We start from the raw sequence: 22,443 nt of genomic DNA, 5'->3' as shown, positions 1-22,443 counted from the left end.
AACAAGAAACGTCAGTTACCCTGTCAGATGTGGGAAGTCTGGTCTGCTGAAAGTAATGCCTTTCATTTCTCAAAAAACAGTACCTATACTGATATTATGAGAAACTATTCTTTTTGACTTCATTAAGACCAACAGGGAAGAACTTGATGTAAGAAGTGGCAGGAATTTGGGGGCAGAGTGACCTTGCTATCTTGGATTGAAACGGTAAGCAAAGGTCCGAGCCGTGTCAGTGGTCTTCAAAGGCGGAACTCTTTATTCATACAATTGTATGTGGGATCCTAATGCTTGAACAGGTAAAAATACACCTGCTCTGGTTTAAGTGAGGGCACGGAGATGGGATCTATAGATATACGCCTACATGCATCCTCTCCCCTCACCTGCATCCTTACCCTCTTACTCTACCCTGACAGTGACCATGACGAATCCTAGTGGCTCTGCAGAGCATAGTCTGTTTAGCAAGGTAGGTTTCTAAATGCTCTGGAGACCCTGACAGCAAATAGGACTCCATATGCCAAAATAAGTCATAAATACGTAACTTGTACAATGAGCATCAGTAATTCAGAAGACACGCACATGAGTCTTAGCTCCCTCTACTAAATAGGAGACTTGGGGGGACATGACTTAAATCTCCTGAGCCTCAGTTCTATCATGTGTGAAGCAGGGACAGAAGTGCTTCCTGCTCTTTGAACCTCAGATTTGTCGTAAGAATCAAATGAGAGGGGTGCCTCGGTGGCGCAGTCAGTTAAGCATCTGACTTCGGCTCAGGTCATGATCTCACAGTCTGTGGGTTCAAGCCATGCATTGGACTCTGTACTGACAGCTCAGAGTCTAGAGCCTGCTTTGGATTCTGTGTCTCCCTCTCTTTCTGCCCCTCTCCTGCTCTCTCTCTCTCTCTCTCTCTCTCAAAAATAAATAAATATTAAAAAAAAAAAAAAAAGAGTCAAGTGAGATAATATAGAGGGATGTGCTGTATAGGGCTTTGTAGATATTAGTAGTTGTTACTCATTACAAACAGGAGACAAATCCTGGCCTATAGGCTTGACTCCTCATCTATGAGACAGGAGACTAGATCAAATCAGTGATTCTCAACTGTGGCTGCATATTAGAGTCACTGAGGGAAATTTTTTGTTTCTAAGTTTTTAATATTAGTGCTTAGATTCCACCTCAAATCAGTTTAATCAGAACCTCTGATGTGAGCCCTTTTAAAAAGCACTCCAGGTGACTTTCACATGCAGCCTGACCTTTGGAGCATAGTCAGCAAAACTTTTCTGTTAACGGCCAGGTACTTTAAGCTGTGCAAGCCATGCAGTCTCTGTCACAAGCATTTGACTCTGCCATTGGAGTGCAGACAGCATAGTCAGGACACAAACGGGTGAGTGTGACTGTGTTCCGGTAAATATTTATGAAAACAGGTGGCAGGCCTGATTTGGCCCTCAGGCCGTTGTTGGCCAACCCCTGCTCTAGGCTAATTCATCTTCAAGGTTCCATCTGGCTCAGGGTGTTCCTTACAGGAACTTTAAGAAGTAAATATCTCAGTTTGAAGTTTCTATTTGAAAGGCTAGTTATCCCTTCCTGAACTGGGAGGTTGTAGTTTTATGGTTACCAGGAATCAATGTGACCCAGTCTCCTGGGTTATTAGTCATTACATTATTACATTAAATTATTAGTCATTACATTATTACATTAAAATAAGGTTATTAGTCATTACAAAAAATACTGTTACAGCAAGAACACAATAGGTTAATTAAAAGCAAAGTATCCCTGGTCAGCTGTCCTGGCCTCCCCAGGAGTTCTGTATCACATCTGCCTTTATATTTAAAAGGCAGTGGGAAGCCATTTGGGTGTTAGTGATGGTGAAATGAGCAGATTTGGGTTTTTATTTTATTATTTTTTTAAATGTTTATTTATTTATTTTTAAGAATAGGAGAGTGAGAGCATGCATGAGAGCAAGTGAGCCGGGGAGGAGCAGAGAGAGAGGGAAAGAGAATCCCAAGCAGGCTCTGTGCTGTTAGCACAAAGCCCGACGCAGAGCTCGAACTCACAATCCATGAGATAATGACTTGAGCAGAAATCAAGAATCTGACACTTAACTAACTGAGCCACTCAGGCACCCCCAGACTTTTTTTTTTTTTTTTTTAATGTTTATTTATTTTTGAGAGACACAGAGACAGAGCTTGAGCGGGGCAGGCAGAGAGAGAGGGAGACACAGAATCCGAAGCAGGCTCTAGGGTCTGAGCTGTCAGCACAGAGCCCGATGCGGGGCTTGAACCCACAAACTGTGAGATCATGACCTGAGCCGAAGTCGGGCGCCCAACCGACTGAGCCACCCAGGCACCCCCAGATTTGGGTTTTTAAAAGAACACCCAAGCTACAGTGCGGAGGAAGGAGGGAAGAGATCAAGAGGATGCAGGAAGCCAGGTTAGAAGCCTGCTACAGAACACCAGGGAGAGATTATGGCAGTTTGTACTAAGTAGAGATTGAAATGCAGAGAGGTAAATGGGTCTTAGCAATATTTTGAAAAGTGCAGTAGCTGAGACTGAGTGACGGATTGCTGGGAGGAGGGGGTAGAGCCAGAGGAGAATAAAAGTTCAGTTTTGGACAAGTTGAGCTTGATGTCCCATTGAGACATCTAAGTAAAGATGTCAGGAAAGTAGTTAGATCTAGAAGTCTGCATCTTAGTAGGAGGGGGTGGAAAACAATTGCAGTCTTCCACTAGATGGACCTAAAAGTCAGGGGGCACCAGCAGCAGGTGGGGTTAAAGACCAGGTGGCAGGTGGGAATGTTGCGGGCAGACCCCAGTCTTGAACAGCTAGTTGCCCTTTCTTTGCTATTGGGAGCACTTTTTTGTGGTATGGGGCCTCGCTTATTGGAAGAAAAAGATAAAGTAAGTGCCATAGTGAGCAGGATTCTGGAGAGAAAAAAAGGGTATATAGTTAACATTAAAACAAGTCTCTTTCTTTGCTTTAGGAAATTTCTAAGGAGCTTGCCCAGTGCCTGGTACATTCAAATGTTTGTTGAGTGGCTGCTATAAATATTTTCCCTGGAACTGCCCCAATCTAGGATAGGAATTATGAAGCCTCACTGTCTCCTTGTAGCCTAAGCCTTTACCCGTTACCACTTCTGGAACTGGATGGAGTTAGCTCTTTTGGGAAATATGACACAATTCTCAACAAACTTTGAAGCTGTTAGCCAGGGCCTCGGCATCTGTTGCTTTACCATTGAAATGCTGCCACCTTCCGGATATGGTGTGACAAGGAGCCAGCAGCTGTGGCCGGCTTCCTGAGAGTGGGAGCCAGAGGGAAGCCCGCCAGCCCAGCCCCATCGTAGTCAAAAGCAGGAATCCAAGCCCCTTGGGCAGGGGGCGGGGGCGGTATTCCCATACAGGGTTTTGATCCAACCCTGTTTGGACCCAACCAGGTTTGGACAGACTGCTGGGAAATGACATAAAACTCTCCCTGACCTTTGGGAAGTGGGTCACAGCATCAAACTGGCATGGTCTCTTCTGTGACAGGCTGCTCTTTGATCCTGAGATTCTTCACTTGATGTGGGCATTGAGAATAATTTTCAAGATTTCTTCTCTGGTCTTGGAGTGACTTTGGCCTGCTTGGTCTTAGAGGTTTGGCACAACCATGGTCCAGGGTGGGACTGAGGCTTCCATTCCATGGGAGACCAGAAGTTTCCCTTCTTCCAGTAAGACCTGGTGTTGAGAGGTGGGTTGGAGAGCTCAGCATGGGAGGGGACAAGGGTTCCCACCAAAGGTAGTTCCATTTTCTTCATTCCCCCAAGTCAGTCTTAACAATTTCTGGATGTAGAGGTTTTAAGATTCATCTCTTTGCCCTGACCACTGCCCTGACCCCAGCTCCCCATGGAGCTCCCCATGACTCTTCACAGACCTCCCTTCCTCTTATCCCCGTATCGCCAAGCTTTCCTCCATACATCTGAGTTATCTTAAAATGCATCCCTGAGCAGAATCTTGTGCTCTGAAATCTCAAATGTTCTTCAGTAGCCAAAAGCTGAGGTCTAAATTCATTTGAGGCTTTAAAAACCCTTATTACAGGGTTGGTGTACTTTCTAATCATATACCCCATATGCCCTTATCCCTTCCTTTCTGCCATCTGACCCGGTGTACCAGATACGCTAGTAATAATAGACTATTTCCTCAAATGCACCTTTTGCTTTTATTTCTTCCTATATTTTCTATCAGTTTTGCTGTACATGGTCTTAAGCCTCGGTTTCCTTGTCTATCAAATTGAGAAAATAATGCCTCATAGTCTTGTGGAGATTAAATAACAGATATCTATAAAACCCTTTAGCTGCGCTTGACACATAATCAGCTCCCCCCAAATGTAGCTGTTGTTAGTTTCATTGTGGTTTTCCTTGCTCATGTCTGCTTATGCCCGTCATTTTTATTTTATTTTATTTTTTAAAATTTATTTATTTTTTTAACTTTTTTTTTTTTTTTTTTTTTTTTTGAGACAGAGAGAGAGCATGAACAGGGGAGGGTCAGAGAAAGAGGGAGACACAGAATCTGAAACAGGCCCCAGGCTCTGAGCTGTCAGCACAGAGCCTGACGCAGGGCTCGAACCCATGGACTGCGAGATCATGACCTGAGCCGAAGTCGGACGCTTAACCGACTGAGCCACCCAGGCGCCCCTATGCCAGTCATTTTTAAAAAGTCCAGCTTGAGTCCAGCTTCAGCTCAGGGCATGATCTCACAGTTTGTGAGTTCCAGCCCCACGTCGGGCCCTGTGCTGAGAGCTCGGAGCCTGGAGCCTGCTTCAGATTCTGTGTCTCCCCTCTCTCTCTCTGCCCTTTCCCTGCGTGTACTCTGTCTCTCCTTCTCTCTCAAAAATAAATAAACATTAAAAAAAAAAAAAGTCCAGCTTGAGTCTCACTACCTTCAGAAAACCCTGATCCCCCATGGTCGTCATGAATCTCTCCTTCCCTCAGCAGCCTTGTACACGACCCTTACTCCAGTGCCCCAGTGTCTGTTAATTATATGTGTGCTTTGAGTTATTTACACGTGTAAGCTTTATGAGCTTTTGAGAACAGGAATTCTCTATTTTATTTTATACCTCTCCCCCCCCAAACCCCGTGGCACCTACTCACGAAATGGGGACTCAGTTATCTGTTGCTTTAAATGAGTGGAGTTTGGAAGTTCTAGTCCTGGCCCTTTCTATTCTTGGATCATCTGGGTAGAGAAGGTGATTCAGAGCTGCCTTCATTTCCAACATCTTGCTTCAGACAAACTGGACAATCTAGGAACTGATGGTTTTAGTAGGGTTAATGCAGACAGACCGCCTGGATTCCTGTCCTGTTTGGGGCAAAACCAGGCAGAACTACCCTTTCCCGTCAAGGAGCTCTGGGTTCCAGCAGCTGGCTTTAATTTGGGCTTTAAGTCCTCTGCTGGCCCTGGAAAATCTTGTTCTTGAGGGTTGGCTCTGGTTTCCTCAGGCTGTCACGCACACCCCTTCAAAAGTCAGTGCAGCTGTGTCTGAGAACAACCACAAGAGGGCAGTAGAGACCCATTACTATGCAGTCAACTTGCACACTGGGCAGAAAGCCAGAAGAAAATGTTTCAAAGCAGAAGGAAGAGTACAAATCAGAGAAGAAAATAAAGATTCTGCAAGAGATATGCGCAGCGAGCTGGTTCAGTTCACCAATGTTTTCCTGGGCCCACGATCTGAGAGCAGGAAGTCAGGGATGCTGGTAAGGCCCAAATGGTGCTCTCCAAATCTCTTCCCGACCTGTCGTTGCTGGTGCTTCACTTCACCTTGAGAAAGTCATTCTCCAGCAGTGATGCCAATTCTATGGAGGAGTTTGGGCATTGTCTATTTAGTACTTACACGTTATATTACAGCTTTATGGTTTGTTTTTTTTTAACAGAGGACTTTTCACACCCGTTTCCCCCATCTTTATTGAAGTATAATTGACAAATAAAATTTGTATATGATTAAGGGGCACAGCTTGATGTTTTGATGTGTTTAAAAAAAAATGAATCTCCTGTTAGTCTTAAGAGGTAAAAAGAAGAGATGTTATCATCTCTGTTTAAGGAAATTGAGGCTCAGAAACAAGAAGTGACTTGCCCAAAGGCATGCCAAGTTCATGGTGGAACCAAGTCTAGAGTTTCTCTGATTCTAGATCCTTTGCTTATTCCTTCTAGTTTTCGGTTGTTTATGTTTGTCAGCTCTGAGTTTTTAAGAGCAAGGACCGGGGCGCCTGGGTGTCTCAGTTGGTTAAACATCTGATTTCGGCTCAGGTCATGATCTCATAGTTTGTGGATTTGAGTCCCCCGCCGGGCTGTGTGCTGTCAGCATGTGGGGCCCGCTTCGGATCCTCTAACCCTCTGTCTCTCTGCTACTGCCCAGCTTGTGATCTCTCTCTCTCTCTCTCTCTCTCAAAAATAAACATTAAAAATTTTTTTTAACAGTCAGGACTACCTCTGATTCATCTTTATGTCTCTGAATGGTGCCCCCTTTCATCTTTAGGGCTGTGACTGGCAGAAGGCCCTGCCCCTTGGGAGTTGGATTCCATGATCTCTTTCTTATCCTCCATGATTTAGTAACTCTGTGATTTTGAGGCACAGCCCTAACAACAGTGTGAGCCCTGAGCCATCCCACTGGTGGGGCACTTCAACAAGGGCAGCCACTTGGCTGCCAGCCTGTGAAGATCCGTCCTTAGTAATGCAAGGTTGATGGAAGACAGTTGGACAGTTTCTCAAAGAGTGCACTGGCATCCCTGGTGTTATCTAGGAGTTGACTTTCGGGGATGAGGATAAAAATGTTTAATTTTAGCAGTTACACATACAAATATATACATATATTATTTATACATATACACAGGTGCATACATATTGTTGCTTAGAAGGAAGTCCATTTTTTGAGTTTATCTAAAGAAAATTGTTAAGTAAATAATATTATGGTGGCATGCAATAGCCAAAAAGCATGAAGCAGGTGTACCAATGACTGAAGGTCAAGGAATTGTCATGAGGTGGGAAGATGGAACTAGAGTCATAAAATTCATTTCAAGTCTGGCTCTGTGACCCTCAAGCCATGTAGCCCTGATTAACTTGCCGACCTTAAATGAGTTTTCTCATCTGCAAAGTCGGAGAAGTATTGCTTTCCGTAACTCAAATGAGAATAGATGAGAGCACACTGAAGCCTGGGAAACGTCTGTGCAAGTGTCCAGTGGTGCTAATATCCCAGTTCCCTGTTTTACTGAGGTTTCTCCAGGACCTTCTGTTGACTACTGTAGAAGATGCTTCCTAACTAGCACCCATTTCCCAGGATCCCAAGGACTGAGTTTAGTTCAGTTAGTTGTCCACACCTAGGGCTGCCATTCTGAAGATTGGGAGGAGGGAGGGGCTGGAGAAGCCTGGAATCAGGGCAGGAACAAGTCCTAACACATGTCACTGTTTGCTTTGTCATCCTGATTCAATGACCTCATACAAGGAAGGGAGGGAGCAGAAGGAGCTGTTCTCTTCCAGATACCTAAGGAGGCTTCTGACATCTACTGTTTTCCTTGGCATGAAAGGAGCAGGCGCCGTGCTGTGATTTTTAAGGTCTGAGCTAATCTTGGAAGTGAAGGAGAACAGCACCTCCCACAGCTGGCCAGACTCTGCTTCTTGGGGAGCTGCCTGGAGTAAAAGGGCAGAAGGGGAATGATCCCAGGGGCCAGGGAGTGTCATCATCCTCACACACTCATACATTCAACGAATACTTTCTGAGTATCTACTATGTACCAGGCCTTCGGGGGAAATGAGGCAGCCATGTGTATCAAAGGGCTGCATAGGACCTTAGAGTCACCTTTTTACCATCCGGACTCCTTTTGTCATCCTAGCCCCATCCCCTCTCCCACCCTAGGCTTAATTAAGGTTTCAATAAATTATGTTGTCAGCCAAAAAAGCCCCTGCATTTATTAATTATTCACTTCTAAGTTTTTGGTAATTGATTATTTATGTAACTGCAAATGAATGCTTTTGATCAACACAAGATAAGAACTAGCATTACGACACCGAGTAGGTATCCAGTCAGACAAAAGCAAAGAAATCAGCATCTCGGCTATCTCGTTTGCCGTGGTTGGGCTTTTTAAAATTTGGGAAGTGGCTAGCAGACAATGTCGGGAGTCAGTTCGTTTTAGAGATGGCGGCATGACTGCTGCATTTGGAAGGATAAGCTAGAGTCCCCAAGCAGAGAGAAAGAGGACACTGCAGGCAGAGGGGGCAGGTCAGTGCCACTACTGTGCACCTCCTCCATCCTTGGGCTGATCGGGTGCATCAGGCTGTGGCATGAACTCAGTGGGTGGAAGCTGGGTTTTGGAATGGAGCTAATGAGGGTGGAGGTGAGAACTGGAAATGTTATGGTCGAATGTACTAGTCTTCCCACATCATGGCCCTGGAGAAACTGAGGCGGGAAATCCCACTGGAGTCCCTTTGGTTCCCAAGGCAGAAGGGAAAAAGACAGCAAAGGATAAGCCAGAACTCTGCCCCAGAGCTGGCCTGAAACCTGTCTCCCACCCTGGCTGCCCCGCCCCTTAGCTCCAAGAGCAGACCATTTTTCTGTGATTTTTTGGCTCATCTCATAAATGTTCCAGTGTCAGAACAGGCTGTGCCATGGCTGAAACAAACTTGTTGAACAAATAAACAAGGCAGGCTGAGGGGCTGGGGAAGGCACCAGAACTAGACCCCAACCGGGTCTATGGGTTCTGGCAAGTCTGTCCTGAGTCTGGACCTCTGCTCCTTCCTTCCAACTCGAGAGGTGGGAGCGTGGGATTTTTGGGGTCCCTTCCAGCTCTGTGATCTAAGCAAATTGCCCACAGAGGGGTAAATGCCAGAGCTGCAAGTTCAAAAGAAACCTTCCTTTCTGTTACAGGGTACTGCGAAGGGCTGGGAAAGGGTAGATCTCCTCATGGCAAATATTGAAACCAAGGGATACCCATTCCCTTGTTCACTCATCAAACACTAATGGAGGTCCAATCTGTGCCGCGTGCTCCACTGCCCCTCACCTCAAGGAGCTTTCAAGGAGTTCTAAATGCTCTCACAGAGGAGAGAATGTCACAGTTCCTTGCCTGCACTGAGTTCTTGCCCACTCAGGGCCTCTGCCCTTGCTGCTCCCACCACTGACTGTCAACCCCTCCCTCTTAGTTCGTCAGTCTTAGCTTAAGTGCCATTTCCTCACTAAGGCTTTCCCTAACCCTGCACCCCCATATGCGGTACGGTCCCCCAGTTCTCCTGCCACAACTCCATGACCCCCATAGAATGTATGGCAACTTGTAATTATATGTCTGCCTGTTTTGGTTATTTGCCACCTTTTTGACTACAGTAAAAGCTGTGTAGGGGTAAGAATTCTGCTTGTATTTATCACTTCAGGACCCTTAGCAGCATATACTTGTAGAATATGAGAATAATACATTGGCATGCGCCAGATTTTCATAGACTGCCTCATTTAGTCCTCTCGATAACCCTAAGAGCAAGGCATTATTATTATGTACATTTTGGAGTGAAGAGACACAGTCAAGGGATTTTAAGTATCTTGCAGTTGGTAGAGCTGGGTTTGAGCCTCGTCTCCAAGTCACGGCTCTTTCTACTTCACCATGTAAGGCTCTGTACCTGGCACCCCCCCGCCTCTGGCTGTTTTCTCTTTCTTACATTTAATTTTAAAATAATTTCAGCTGATCAAAACCTGCAAGGCTAGTACAGAGGATTCCTGTGTACTGTTTTCTCAAGTTCACCGGATGTGAGCATTTGTTTTAATATTCTTTCTCCTGGCTTGCGTTTTTCCATGTTTATACTGATTTTCTTTTCTTTCTTTCTTTCTTTCTTTCTTTCTTTCTTTCTTTCTTTCTTTCTTTCTTTCTTTCTTTCTTTCTTTCTTTTTTGAGTGATTTTAGAGTGGGTTGCACACATTGTACATCTTTACCCTTAAATACTTCAGTGTGAATTTTTTTTTTTGTTTATTTTCTTTATTTGAGAGAGAGAGAGAGAGAGAGAGAGAGAGAGAGAGAGTGAGAGAGTGTGTGCACGCACAGGTGTGCACGAGCAAGGGAGAGGGAGGGAGAGAGCCCAAACAGGCTCCATGCTGTTAGCGGAGAGCCCAACGTGGGGAACCATGAGATCACGAACCGTGAGATCATGACCTGAGCCGAAATCCAGAGTTGGAGGTTTAACTGGCTAAGCCACCCAGGCGCCCCAACTGTGAATTTCCTAAGAACGAGGATATTCTTTTACACAAAATCAAAATCAGGAAATTTACATCAATACTTAAGGTACAATATGTATTAAATTTATCCAATTGTTCCAATAATATTCTTTATAATACTTTTTTAGTTTAAGATCCAACCCAGGATCACACATTCCTCTTTAACTATCATATCCCCTTGGTTTTAAATTCAGAACGGTTCCTCAGCCTTTCTTTCTCTTCCATGACATAGATATTTCTCCAGAGTATAGGCCATTTTGTAGCATGTCCGTCAGCTTTGTGTAGTGTGATGTCTTCTCATGATTAGATTCAGGTTAGGTGTTTGTGGACAGGAGTTTCAGAGAAGTGATGCTGTATCCTTCTTAGTGCATCCTACTGGGAACCACGTGATGTCTGCTTGTTCCAGTATTGGTGACATTAACTTCAAAAACTTGGTTAAGGAGGTGTCTGCCAGATTCCTCCACTGTAAAGTTACTGGTTTTTTCCCTTTATCATTAACAAGTAATTTAAGGAGAGATACTTTAAGCCTGTGAATACACTGCTCTCACCAAACTTTTCCATCCATTGATGTTCTTGACTGAACCAGTGATTAGTATGGTGGCTGCAAGATGGAAGTGTTGGTTCTGATTGTAAGGCTGGTGTCACTATTTCAGGATGACAGGGCAGGATGGAAGGGAGGAGGGAGCTAGAGACAACATCTAATCTTGTAAACAGTTGGTTTCTCAAATGTCTGTTGTGGAAAGTAGAAGGTGACTGGTATTTACTTTCTAACCCTACTAAGAAAAAAACTAAAGAATCAGAGTGGATTTTAAATGATAAAAGGTGTGGGGCGCCTGGGTGGCTCAGTCGGTTGAGCGTCCGACTTCAGCTCAGGTCACGATCTCACGGTTCGTGAGTTCGAGCCCCGTGTCGGGCTCTGGGCTGATGGCTCAGAGCCCGGAGCCTGCTTCTGATTCTGTGTCTCCCTCACTCTCTGCCCCTCCCCCATTCATGCTCTGTCTCTCTCTGTCTCAAAAATAAATAAACATTAAAAAAAAATTAAAAAAATGATAAAAGGTGTTACTTCCTAATAGAATAATGATTTCCATTTAACTAGCACTTAGTAAACTTCAAACACCACGTGAGCCACTTAGCGGACGCTATTTCCCTAGTCCTGTAACAACTCTAGTAGAGGCTGCTGTTCTCTTCAATTTATAGATGAAGAAACTAAGGCTCAGAAAGCTTAAGGTGTTTGCCTGAAGTCAGCTAAGAACTGGAAGTCTGGATTCCAGCTAAGATCTGCTGGGCTGCAAAGTTCTTACTGTTTTTGGTGGGAAGGAGCTCATGACATTCAGCCTCGACATACATTCCAGGCAGGGCCAATTTTCAACTAATTCCCAGCTTACAGCTGTGGTCTGCTCCCAGGAGTCCGAGTTTTGCAAAGAAGCTGTGAGGCCTCAGTGTAGTTATCTTCTGGCCTCAGCCACTGGTCCTTGAGCGTTAGCAGCTCCTTGGCTGGGAGTGGCCTGAGAGACCTCCCAGCCTGCTCAGCTGCCGCCCGCATGAGCCCAGGTGGCAGAGTCGCCCCCAGACATTGACTCATCAGTTCCCCTCACCCAGCATTGCTGCGTCTCCTGTGCTTAGAAAGGCAGGAAACTGGAGGCCAGTACTTTAGAAAGTCTTACAACAATAAGCTTGATTAAAAGGGGATTTTCCAGTTAACCTTGGAGAATCTCAGTTAACCAATACCTTATTGTATTCTCGTTCTGTCAAATGTGGTCATCTATGTTCAGTGTGTATTTATGGTAAATCTCATAACCAGACGATTTACTTCAATGGCATTTCCCCCACCATTCAGGATGAACTGAGGAACCACGGAATTACCAAGTTGAAAAGGCTTTGGGGATCATTTAATAGGATCCTTCGTGTACAGATGAGGAAACTGAGGCCCAGACAAAGGAGGTAACTTACCCAAGGTCACACAGCTTCTTACCGATTCAACTGTAACTAGATGCTCCCAGTCCAAAGTGCTTTCTGCCATGTCAAGAATAATTACGATGCAGAAAACCTTTATGTCCAGGGTTACCTACAGGCCGAATTTAGCCTGCGGTGGTGTTGTGTTTGGCTTGCACAGTGTTTTAAAAGTTGGGAAATTTCCCATAAAAATCCATATTTGTTTCTTTTGAAAAGCTGGAAAATCTAGTTGTACCTGGCCCAATGGCAATGAAGGAGGACCGAGTAGCAGCCACCCCTCCAACTGGGGACACGGGATGTAGATGCCATCTCCCATCACCCTGTCATTGTATACTTGGCCTGTCTTCATGACCTGCTGGTCCCTCTGGGCATTGGAATTTAGGTTCTCTGCTTTATGGTGAAGGGCATTCCTTGGTTCATAAAAAAAGAGGGCTGAAATGACCCAGACCAAATAGGGGACACACTGAGGAGTCAGAAGCACTCGTGTTAAGTGCCAGGGTGCAACACCAGGGGTCCTGGCTGGTCCTGGGAGAGCTCAGATCAGGGGCTGAGAAAGAGCTCTAGGGGCTTCCAATTTAGGTGAAAAATGTGAGATGCTAAATAACAATAGGAGAGATACCTGGCAAGATCAGATGCCCTGGCAAAGTGACTGGAACAGGCAAGATGAGCTAAAGTAGTTCAGATGGTTGAGAAAGCTATAATGGAGATGGGTCTTGACTCAGAAGTTAATCTACTTAAAAAAATTTTTTTTAATATTTATTTTTGAGAGAGAGACAGAGTGCAAGCAGGGGAGGGGCAGAGAGAGAGAGGGAGGCACAGAAATCTGAAGCAGGCTCCAGGCTCTGAGCTGTCAGCCCAGAGCTCGACGTGGGACTAGAACCCACGAACCTCAAGGTCATGATCTTGCAGACACTTAACCGACTCTGCCACCCAGGTGCCCCAGAGTTGACCTATTATAAAGAATGGAGAACCTATGGGTAGAAAAAGTAGCCAGGAAGCTACTGCAGCCATCAGAGGGTTAGGGTTAGGGGTTAGGGGTTAGGGGTTAGGGTTAGGGTTAGGGTTAGGGGAGAGCTAGTGAACGGAGGTGGGAAAGGGAAGGAAGGGATGGATGCCAGAGAGATCCCAAAGGGATGGACAAGATTTGGCGCTGGTGTGGAGGTGGGAGGAGAAGGCAGAAGAGTCAAAGTTGATGGCACCTTTGTGCCTGGGTGACCAGGGGGATGTCATACCCCAAACAGAAAAGGGAAGCCAGGAGGGAAAGCTGACTTGGGCGAAGATGAAGAATTCATTTCTAGATATGTTGATTTTGAGATGACAACGGCAGGTGAAGCTGGGATTGCAACTCAAGCTGGCAGCGCAGATGAGATAGCTGAAACCACCAGCATCACTGCCACCAAAGGGCAGAGGGCAAAGGGTGGGGGAACTGATGGCAATGTGATGAGCCCTGGGCATAGCCACCCTTAGAAAGGTGCAGAGGAGAAGGAGAGCCAATGTAGAGAAAGAGCAATCAGAGAGGCAGAAAGAGAACCAAGTTGGGGTATCGCTGTCGAAGCTCAGGAGAAGAGAGCTTGAGAAGAGCCGTGTCTAATGTCAGGAAACAGGTCCAGAAGTCAAGAGAGCAGGGAACTGAGAAAAGGTCCTGGAACTGGACACTGAGGAGGGCATCACACTGAGAACGCATATTTAGGAAGTAGAGGTGACTCTGGCACTGTAGAGGCATCTCACAGGGCTGGGGGAAGGAACTAAGACAATCGACAGTGGGCACCTTAGGGACCAAGGAAGGGGGGGTAGGGAGGCAGGTCTGTAGGTGGTAGGGAAGGCTTCCATAGAGAGAGGAAGAGAACGAGGGGCCCTTTTAACAGGTGTGGGAAAAGGAGAGCTTCTGAATCCAGAGCCAGATTACAAAGGCTGATTTCCATGCTGGCTGCTCCATTTGCTTGGGGATGGGCTCTTGACTTCTCACTCATCATTCTGGAGCTATCTCACGTCACTTCCTTATTTAGGACTCATTTTTCCCATCAGCATTAAAAACGAAAACAAAAACTTTATTGGGTGCTGCCTAGTCTGCAGGGCAGCAGACGAGGTCTGAGTGACTGAGAAGTAAACTGGACCCCGCCCCTCCCTTGGCAGAGAAATACCTTTGAGAGCTGCCTCCCTTTGCACTGCCTCACTTAGTCCTGTGAGGGAAACTTTATTAATGGAGTTCCCACTGTGCAAATGAAATGGAGGCTCAGGGACGTCAAGGTACAAAGCTACCAGGTGTTGGATTCCAGTGCAAATCTGCTCAAGTCCAAGTGCCACGTCTCTCCTACCACCACTTAGACAGGACCCAGGAAATAAAGTAGACCGGAGATGAGGGGCGAGTCCACTACCCCAAGTAAGCACTTTACAGTCTGACCTCCCTTAGCCCATTTGGGGGTGAAATCTTTGCACATACAAAGCCGCCTTTAAAAACACACCTTGATTAAATATAAAGAAGCAGAACCCCGAGGAGGAGAGAAAAGGAAGAAGGGAGAAGTGAGTCTGGTTGGGAGGAAACTGGCAAGAGGAGCTGCTCTATGAGATGCTCTATGGGGACCTCTGAGCTGGGCTGTTGACCTAGGGTCTTTGGACACCTAGAGTGGCATACAGGACCCTGACATTATGAGAGAATTTCAGGGTCTGTGTGTGGGGGGGTGGGGGGGGGTTGCATTGAGTACACTTCCTGGGGAAAGGGTGCATAGCTTTCATCAGATTCTCAAAGGGGCTTTTGTCCAAAAAAGACTTGAAAACCACCGATTCCCAAGCATCTACCGAGACCCAGTGGCATAATTTATACCTGGTCCCTGTCATTTTTTTCTAAACCCTTGCCTAGAGATCTATTCTCGCGAGCCTTTCATCGGTCCTGGGGTGGGGAGGAGGGGGGTGTAAAGCCCTCCTCATAAAGCCTCCTTTGGGGCCGTTGTGGCTGAGTGACTCCCTGAAGTCCCCGGTGCTGCGCAGCGCGGGGCGCAGGGGTGGCCGCCCAGGGAAGGGTCGCATCGCCGCTTCCAGGGGGCGGGAGGGGGGAGGCTGCGGGAGCCGGAGCGGATGTCACGGCTTACCTCAGAGCCCGAATTAGAAGGCTGAAAAAATCACAGCAGGAAATAATGTGGTGCCTAAAATAGAAGCATCAACTGGGAGAGAGGCCGGGGAGTAGGTGGCATTTGAGGCTCCTGCCGAGTCCTCCCCAGCGGCTGCCTGACTAGTGCGTCGGAGGCGCGTGTGGATGCAATCAGGACAGAAAAGGCCAGAATAGGCCAGAAAGGCCGAGGCTGCCTTTCTGCTGAGGAAGGGGGGCTGCTCAGTAAACAGACACTCAGATGGGACGGCGGGGCCGCCCCTTCTGGCCCGCTTGCCTCCCTGCTGGTTCCTTCTCACCTCCTCCTCCTCCTTCCCTCCCCCCCTCAATATCCCCTGCCCCACTTTGGTCTCCTGCCTTCCCCGCTGCCTCCAGCCTCCTCCTCCACCCACTGCCTTCCTCTTAACCCTCCCTTTTTCCCCCCTCCCCCTCTGTTTTTTCCCACACGAGCCCCTCCATCGCTCCCCTTTCCCCCAAAGCCCTGCCTGCTTTCCTCCTGGTCTCTGGATTGCCAGCAGCTTGACCTCCACACCGGAAGCTGCCGGGAGGCCCTTAGTGCCTTCCTAGGCAATCCAATCAGAGGTCGTTCTAGGAGCAACAACCCTCAAGGTCAGCCTCCCTGGGCCTGACTGCAAGACCCCTCCACCACCCCTGACCCAGTCACCACCCCCATCTCTGTGAGACTGTCAAAGCCTGGCGCCTGCAAAAAGGCCAGCAGGGTGGGTGTTCTTTCACTGGACCACTCTCTCCAGAGGGGTTGAGCCGAAGCAAAAACTCTGCCTGCAGATGGGGGCTGGCCCTCCTTCCATGGACACATCCACGGATGGGGACCCTCACAGAGGTTCCCTGACTGGCCATAGGGTTTGCCAGGCAGGGGGCTGGCTGCTGCAGTAGGGGCTGAGACACACAGCCACATACAAAAATAGTACCTGGCCAGCCTTTACATATTAACTCTCTTAATCCTCACAACAACCCCCTACTAGAAAAGTAGGTACTTTTATTATCCCCATTTTCCACGTGAGGAAACTGAGACACACAGAAATAAATTAAGTTGGCCATGTTCACAGAGCTAGGCCAGTGGAAGGGCCAGGATTTGGGCCCCCAGTGGTCTGACTGCAGGGTCCCTTCTGCTGAACTTCACCTGCTGTTATTGCCTCTTAGCTTAGTGCCCTTCTACTCAGCTTTTCTTTCTAAAAATGATTTTTGTTTTGTTGTTTTTTTTTCCCTGAAAGTAAGCATAAGATATTTGAGATTCTAAGCGTTATGGGTGCTTTGAGATTTCAGTTCTTAAAAAAATCAGATACTCTTAATTTTTACTTCTCTGGGTGTTTTTCCCCCCAGCTGTTGCTCTACTGAAAATAAGTGCTCTCATTTTTGCCATTTTCAAATGCTGTGCGTCCTTGTCACCATCTGGAATGGAATGGGCATTCATTCGTGCTCAAGTGCGCTGCCCACACACGTACATGCGCCTCTGGTTCCCTCCCTCATTATGCCTTTGCACTGCTCCTGGGTTAATGGCTTATGATTTGCCAAACAGAATTCTCAGGAAAGGTATGTGGCTAATGTGGCTTCAAATGGGCTTTGTTCCCTGGGGCCTGGGAGCTAAGTGGGAATAAGTGGTAAGAAGTGTGGCTAAGGTTGTGGGTTAGGGGACTAAAAGACAAGTCAGAATAAAAGAATAATATATAGTTAACATTTATTAATACTTACTAAATGCAAGGCATTGTGCTAAGCAGTCTTACAGGGATGATCTCATTGAAGTGACACAATAGCCTATGTTATTAGTAGTGTCATCCTGGCATTCATTAATAGTATCACCACCATTTGACAGAAAAGTCAAGGTTGGGTAAGGCTTAGCATGCACTGAACCAGCACTCTGGTTCAGCAGATTAAAAGGAGGTGCTAGTTTTTGCAAGCTTTTTTTCTCTCCGAAATATCCGGAAAGATCTTTGTCATCGTGCTGATTATACAAGTACTACACTCCCTGTGAAGAATTAAAGCAACAGAGAAGTGTGCAAAGTAAAATATAGAAGTCCTTCCCCATGGCGTGCCTCTGCATAGACTCTGACACACTTGCACATATCACACTGTCATGCTCTTCAGGGGACATCTTTGTGTGTGTCCGTACACACTTGATTGTCATTTCCAAAAGTCAGTGGGGAGTTGGTGGGCCAGAAGCTTGGAACGCTTATGTTTTGGTCAGTCGTTGAAATGGACAAGTTATGATTTCACTTTAAGCCATGATGTGCAATGAAAGGCGAGGATGCAGTGTAAGTAGACCCTTGTGTTAATGAGTACGGTCTTAGAAAAAGCGATTTGTTATTATGTCCTGGGAGACTTACCAATGTTCATGCTTTTTGCCTCAGAGCAATTCCGCTTATGGGAGTGTGTGTCTGACCCAAGCAAATAAGTAGGTGAAAAAGTAATATTTAGCATTAGGATAGTGAAACTTTGGGCATAACTTAAATGCCTTTCAGTAAAGAAATGGTTAAGTAGTAAGTGGGAAAAAATGACTACCATCTTTTTTTGAGGGAATATTATATGCTCACTAAAAATGATGGTTATGAAGACTCTAGTAACATGGTGAAAATGCTTAGAAGGTAAAGTCTAATGAAAAAAGTTCACACAGTTATATGCACGTATGATTACATTTGTCTGAAAAGAAACTGTAAAGAAATAGCAGCAAAATGATACCAATGGTTATATTATAGTGTTGGGATTAATGTGGTTTTCTTTGTCATTCTTTCTGTAATGTGGTTTATTTTTGTAGCAAAAATTATGTTTGTTTAAATACTGGAAAATGGATGGAAATTGTCAAAGAACTCCGCTTCCTTTCTCCTCCCTGGATTTGAGTTTCAATTTCTGTAAAAGAAACAGACTAGAAGGAGAGGACTTCTAACTCCTCCCAGTTCTGATATTGTAGATTCTCTGATATAAGCAGGTGACTCTTTCTGTTACAGACTCAAAGCCAAAATTCAGTCTTCACACTGAAAACGGACAGATCAGACAAGAACCTGTTTTGTAGCAGTTAGCTTAGGCTATGCTTGCGTGTGTAAATGTCTCCATATTAACTGGGAGAAGAAGAATGTTGTTTAAATCTGTGTAGATGCATCCTTAGGCCCATTGCTTTCATTGGGAGATAGAGGGCCCCAGACTTGGGAGTCCTGGGACTGGATGGTGAGCAGTCATTTCCTGGCCCATCCCAACATTGAGGGGCTGTGTTGGGGCCCAGCTCCCTCATTCCCCCTCCTCTGCAGTGCAGGGCTTGAATGGACACTGTTTCCCCTGCCTGGTAAAGAGGTCCTTTAAGACAAGAACTGGGTTTTTATCCCTGGTATCTGAACTATGAATGAATGAATGAACGAATGAACGAATGAATGAATGGGAGAGAGATAGAGTGAAGAAAGCCCATTATATGGGAGACCCAGGATTTCACTGCATCTTTGAAATAAATAAGTGAGGCTAGCAGTCAGGGGAAGCATGTTGTGAGTTCATGTATCTGGAGTAGTGCGTGTGTGTGTGTGTGTGTGTGTGTGTGTGTGTGTGTGTGTGTAGTGTTTGGAAAGGGGCAAGGCTAGAAGAATACCTCTCTGCTGGCACAGCCTTCGTCAGAGCCCTGAAAAGGGCTGAGTGGGCTCTGACTCAGCTCTGTGACTCACTTTCTGCATTGCTGTCTCCACACTCTGGGCACATCCTCTGGACCATTTCAGCTCAGCCTCGAGTGGAGGAGGGTGAGATTTGGGCCGGTACATTCGGATGACTCATCCTGCTAAGCTGGAAGGAAGGGGCCAAAGCCCCCCTATCCTGCACTCCCATCACCGACCCTGCCTCTCCAGGGGTTCCTCTGAAGCCCAGACCTCATGCATGGGTTATGGCCATTCCACCCAGACACTATGCACCACCCACCCACACCTCCCTGCTTAGATTGCCATAATTTCCTTGGTGCCTTCACTTGGTTGTCCCCTGTGCTTCTTGTGGGCGTCCGAAGTCAGCCTGCAAGGCTCTTCCACACCACCCAACTGCCATTCTGTTCTTTACCTCTCACAAAACTTTCCATCTCACAAGATAGTTTTACATCCCTCTTCTCACTTGATTCTCTCCAAGACCCTACGAAGCCTGGAAGGGTGATGAGTATCACCACTGTACAGGGAGAGACATTGTAAAAGGATGAGTGAGGGGCATTGAGGGCTGGGGTGGACTGGGGCATGCCGAGGGAGGGGCGGAGCTGGCAAGGGCACTGCCAGGCATTTGGTTGGACAGTGAGCTGGGGAAGAGGGACGGTGCTGGCTGGTTTGTAGTACAACAAGAAATACGTCTACATGGGGGCAGAAGATAGACAAGGTGTCTTGACTTTATCTTGAGACCAATGGGAAACCCTTGAGAGATTTTAAGCAGGGGACACTGGTTTTGGCATGGCAGGGAATTGGAGCAGGGCAGCTAGGAGGCTCTCTCTGCAGTTCAGTTGACAGCGGATGGTCCGCCTGTGGACAGCAGCTCCTGGGGTGGCGTCACCTCTGAGTAAATCGTTTATGCTAATTCTATGGTAAAGGGGGCCAGAAGTTTTGATAGACAGTGACCGGAGCAGGGCAATAGATGAGTGGCTCAGGGAAGAGGGAGGCACTCTGGGGCCCCCTACACTTAAGAGCTGAGCAAAGGCAGGTGCGGCCCCTGTGACAGTAGTCTCACAGGAAGAGGGCATGGTGTAATGTTAGGGCACCTGCCTGCCCATGACAAGGCCCTGTGAAGGAGACACGTTACTCTTGTCTCACGGAAGTTCACAGGTAAAAGGACCCGAGGGGACCCTTGGGTCTTCCCTCTGTCGTGATCCTTCTGCCACCCAATGCTGGGCTGCACGGGTCGCCACTCAGGAAGTGAGGACACAGTCTTGGAAGACAGCCAGGAAGTGGCCTCTCAGTAGAGTTCCCAGAGCAGCCAGGGGGCTGTAGCTGCAGGCTCTGGGGAGGGACGGGGCTCCCTGAGCCCTTTTAGCCCTGGGGAATTCAGAGAGGGTAATGTTTCCAGGTAAAATATGGGATGCCCAGTTGAATTTGAAAGATAAATAACAAATAATTTTTAGTATATCTCAAACATTCCATGGGACATACTTACATTTTAAAAGTATGTGATTCTTATCTGAAATTCAAGTCTAACTGGATGTCTGCCCTATATTTTTATTTGCTAAATTTGGCAATCCTTGGGGTGTCCCACTGCTGCAGCCTACCAGGGCCTGGGGATTTTCCTCTGTCTGAGACCATGTTAAGAACAGTCTCTGCATCCCTCACCCTGCCCTGGGACCTCACCTGGGGCTCGGTCACCTGGGAAGACAAGCTCTGTCCCTGATTGCCCTCAGCTTCTGGCTCAGGCCAGCAGGCATCTGACCCAAGCTAGTGTGGCCTTCCACATGCTAGTGGCTCTCTGCCTGGGTGGGGACAGGCTGCTGCTTCTGGTCGTGAGACCTAGCTAATGAGGAACCAGGGCTGTCCTCTGGTCAGCAGCGTCTGCCAGGGTGTCACATCCAGGCCCAGCAGGTAGCCCAAGGGGCCTGGGACTAGAGGACTGGAGGAAAAGGGAGATGTCAGCTCTGCCCTGGGTCTATGAATTAAAGGTAGTTGTTTAAAAATGGCAACACCGTGGGGCACCTGGGGGGCTCAGTTAAGCGTCCGGTATCGGCTGGGGTTGTGATCTTAGCAGTTTGTGAGTTCTAACCCTGCTGTGCTGACAGCTCAGAGCCTGGAGCCTGCTTCGGATTCTGTGTGTCTCTCTCTCTTTCTCTGCCCCTCCCCTGCTCGTACTCTGTCTGTCTCTCTCTCTCTCTCTCAAAAATAAGTAAACATTAAAAAAAATTTTTTTTAAACGGCAATGCCACACCTGGCCTGGGCTTTACAGAGTTCAAGAGGCTTTCACATGTCTGACCTCATTTGACTTTTACCATGTCCTTGTCAAGTGAGCAAGAAGGGTATTTGTAGCCACTTTCTCCTTTGTAGATGAACAAACGGGCTGAGAGATTAAAGTCTGCCCGGAATGCCGAGGCTCCCTGCTAGCACAGAGCAAGGTGATCAGCCAGGCTGCTGCTCTGAGAAGTATGGGAGTTGGTGCTCTGGGTGAAGTTTCTCCATTTCCACAGCAGGGGGCAGACCTGAGGCCATGCTTTGATGGATGGATGGTTGGGGCCATGGCTCTGCCCTGGCCACAGGCAGAAGGGGCAGGCAGGCAGCTCTCGCTGGAGGAGCTTGGAGAACTTCCTTAGGACACATCTTTTCAGTACCCCTTCCCTGAGCACGGAGTGGACAGCGGACACGACCTCCCTGGGGCAGCAGAACCCCGGTGCTGAGTGCTGGGAGTGAGGATGTGGGTCAGTCACAGCAGAGTCTCTGTGAATGTTGAACCAGACTTTGAAGGAGGATGACACAGTGGTGGGTGTGGCTGAAATTGTGCATGTGAGGAGTTGAGTTGTATGTGTTTATTCCAGAAATATTTTCTGAGCATCCACTACATGCCAGACACCATTCTAGATCTGGGGGTACTGCAGGACAGAATAGATGTGATGCCTAGAATACACAGATTGTCTTCTCTCGCTCATGAGTTGGCTATTTTGACCCCAGCAAATGCAATGCAAAATTTAGCCCCTTTACCAGCTTCCAGAAAAAAAAAAAATCCTTTGCTAGCAAATGTAGAGTAGGGGGCTAATTTTACTGAAGATTTCCTGGGATGGGGTGAGAAGCGATGTGGCTCTTCTCGCAGCCTCTCATTCTGTGAATCCTTCTCCCACATCTCCTTTTGACCCTGCAGTTGTCCTGGGGGCACAGGTCTCTCTCTCCACTCCCCAACCAAAGCTCCCCGTCTGGCCAGCCTTTTTCCTGCAGTTTTGCACAGGCTTGGGAGGGAAGGCTTTTTGTCTCATTTCTGTCTCATTGTTTGACCTTGAAGGACACAGCCTTGATCTGCAGGGCTCCTGCTTTCTGACATGGTGGTGTCGTCTCTATCCCATTTCCACTTCTCAGAATTGTTCCAGGGTGAAGTGAGCTCGTATCTGAAAGGACTTTTGCTCAGATCTCTAGCACCATGGGTCATGTCAACCAGAGACACACTTGATGACGTCTTGCTTTCAGTGTTAGTTCAGGCAGGGGAAGACCAGGCCCTAGAGTTTTACAAACTTGGGAGATGATGTCCCTGTGGGAGTAAATGTTCCAT

Source organism: Panthera pardus, unplaced genomic scaffold, assembly GCF_024362965.1.
Source record: "Panthera pardus isolate Hobbes unplaced genomic scaffold, ASM2436296v1 HiC_scaffold_26, whole genome shotgun sequence".
Taxonomy (NCBI): Eukaryota; Metazoa; Chordata; class Mammalia; order Carnivora; family Felidae; genus Panthera; species Panthera pardus.
This window is presented reverse-complemented; position numbering follows the sequence as displayed.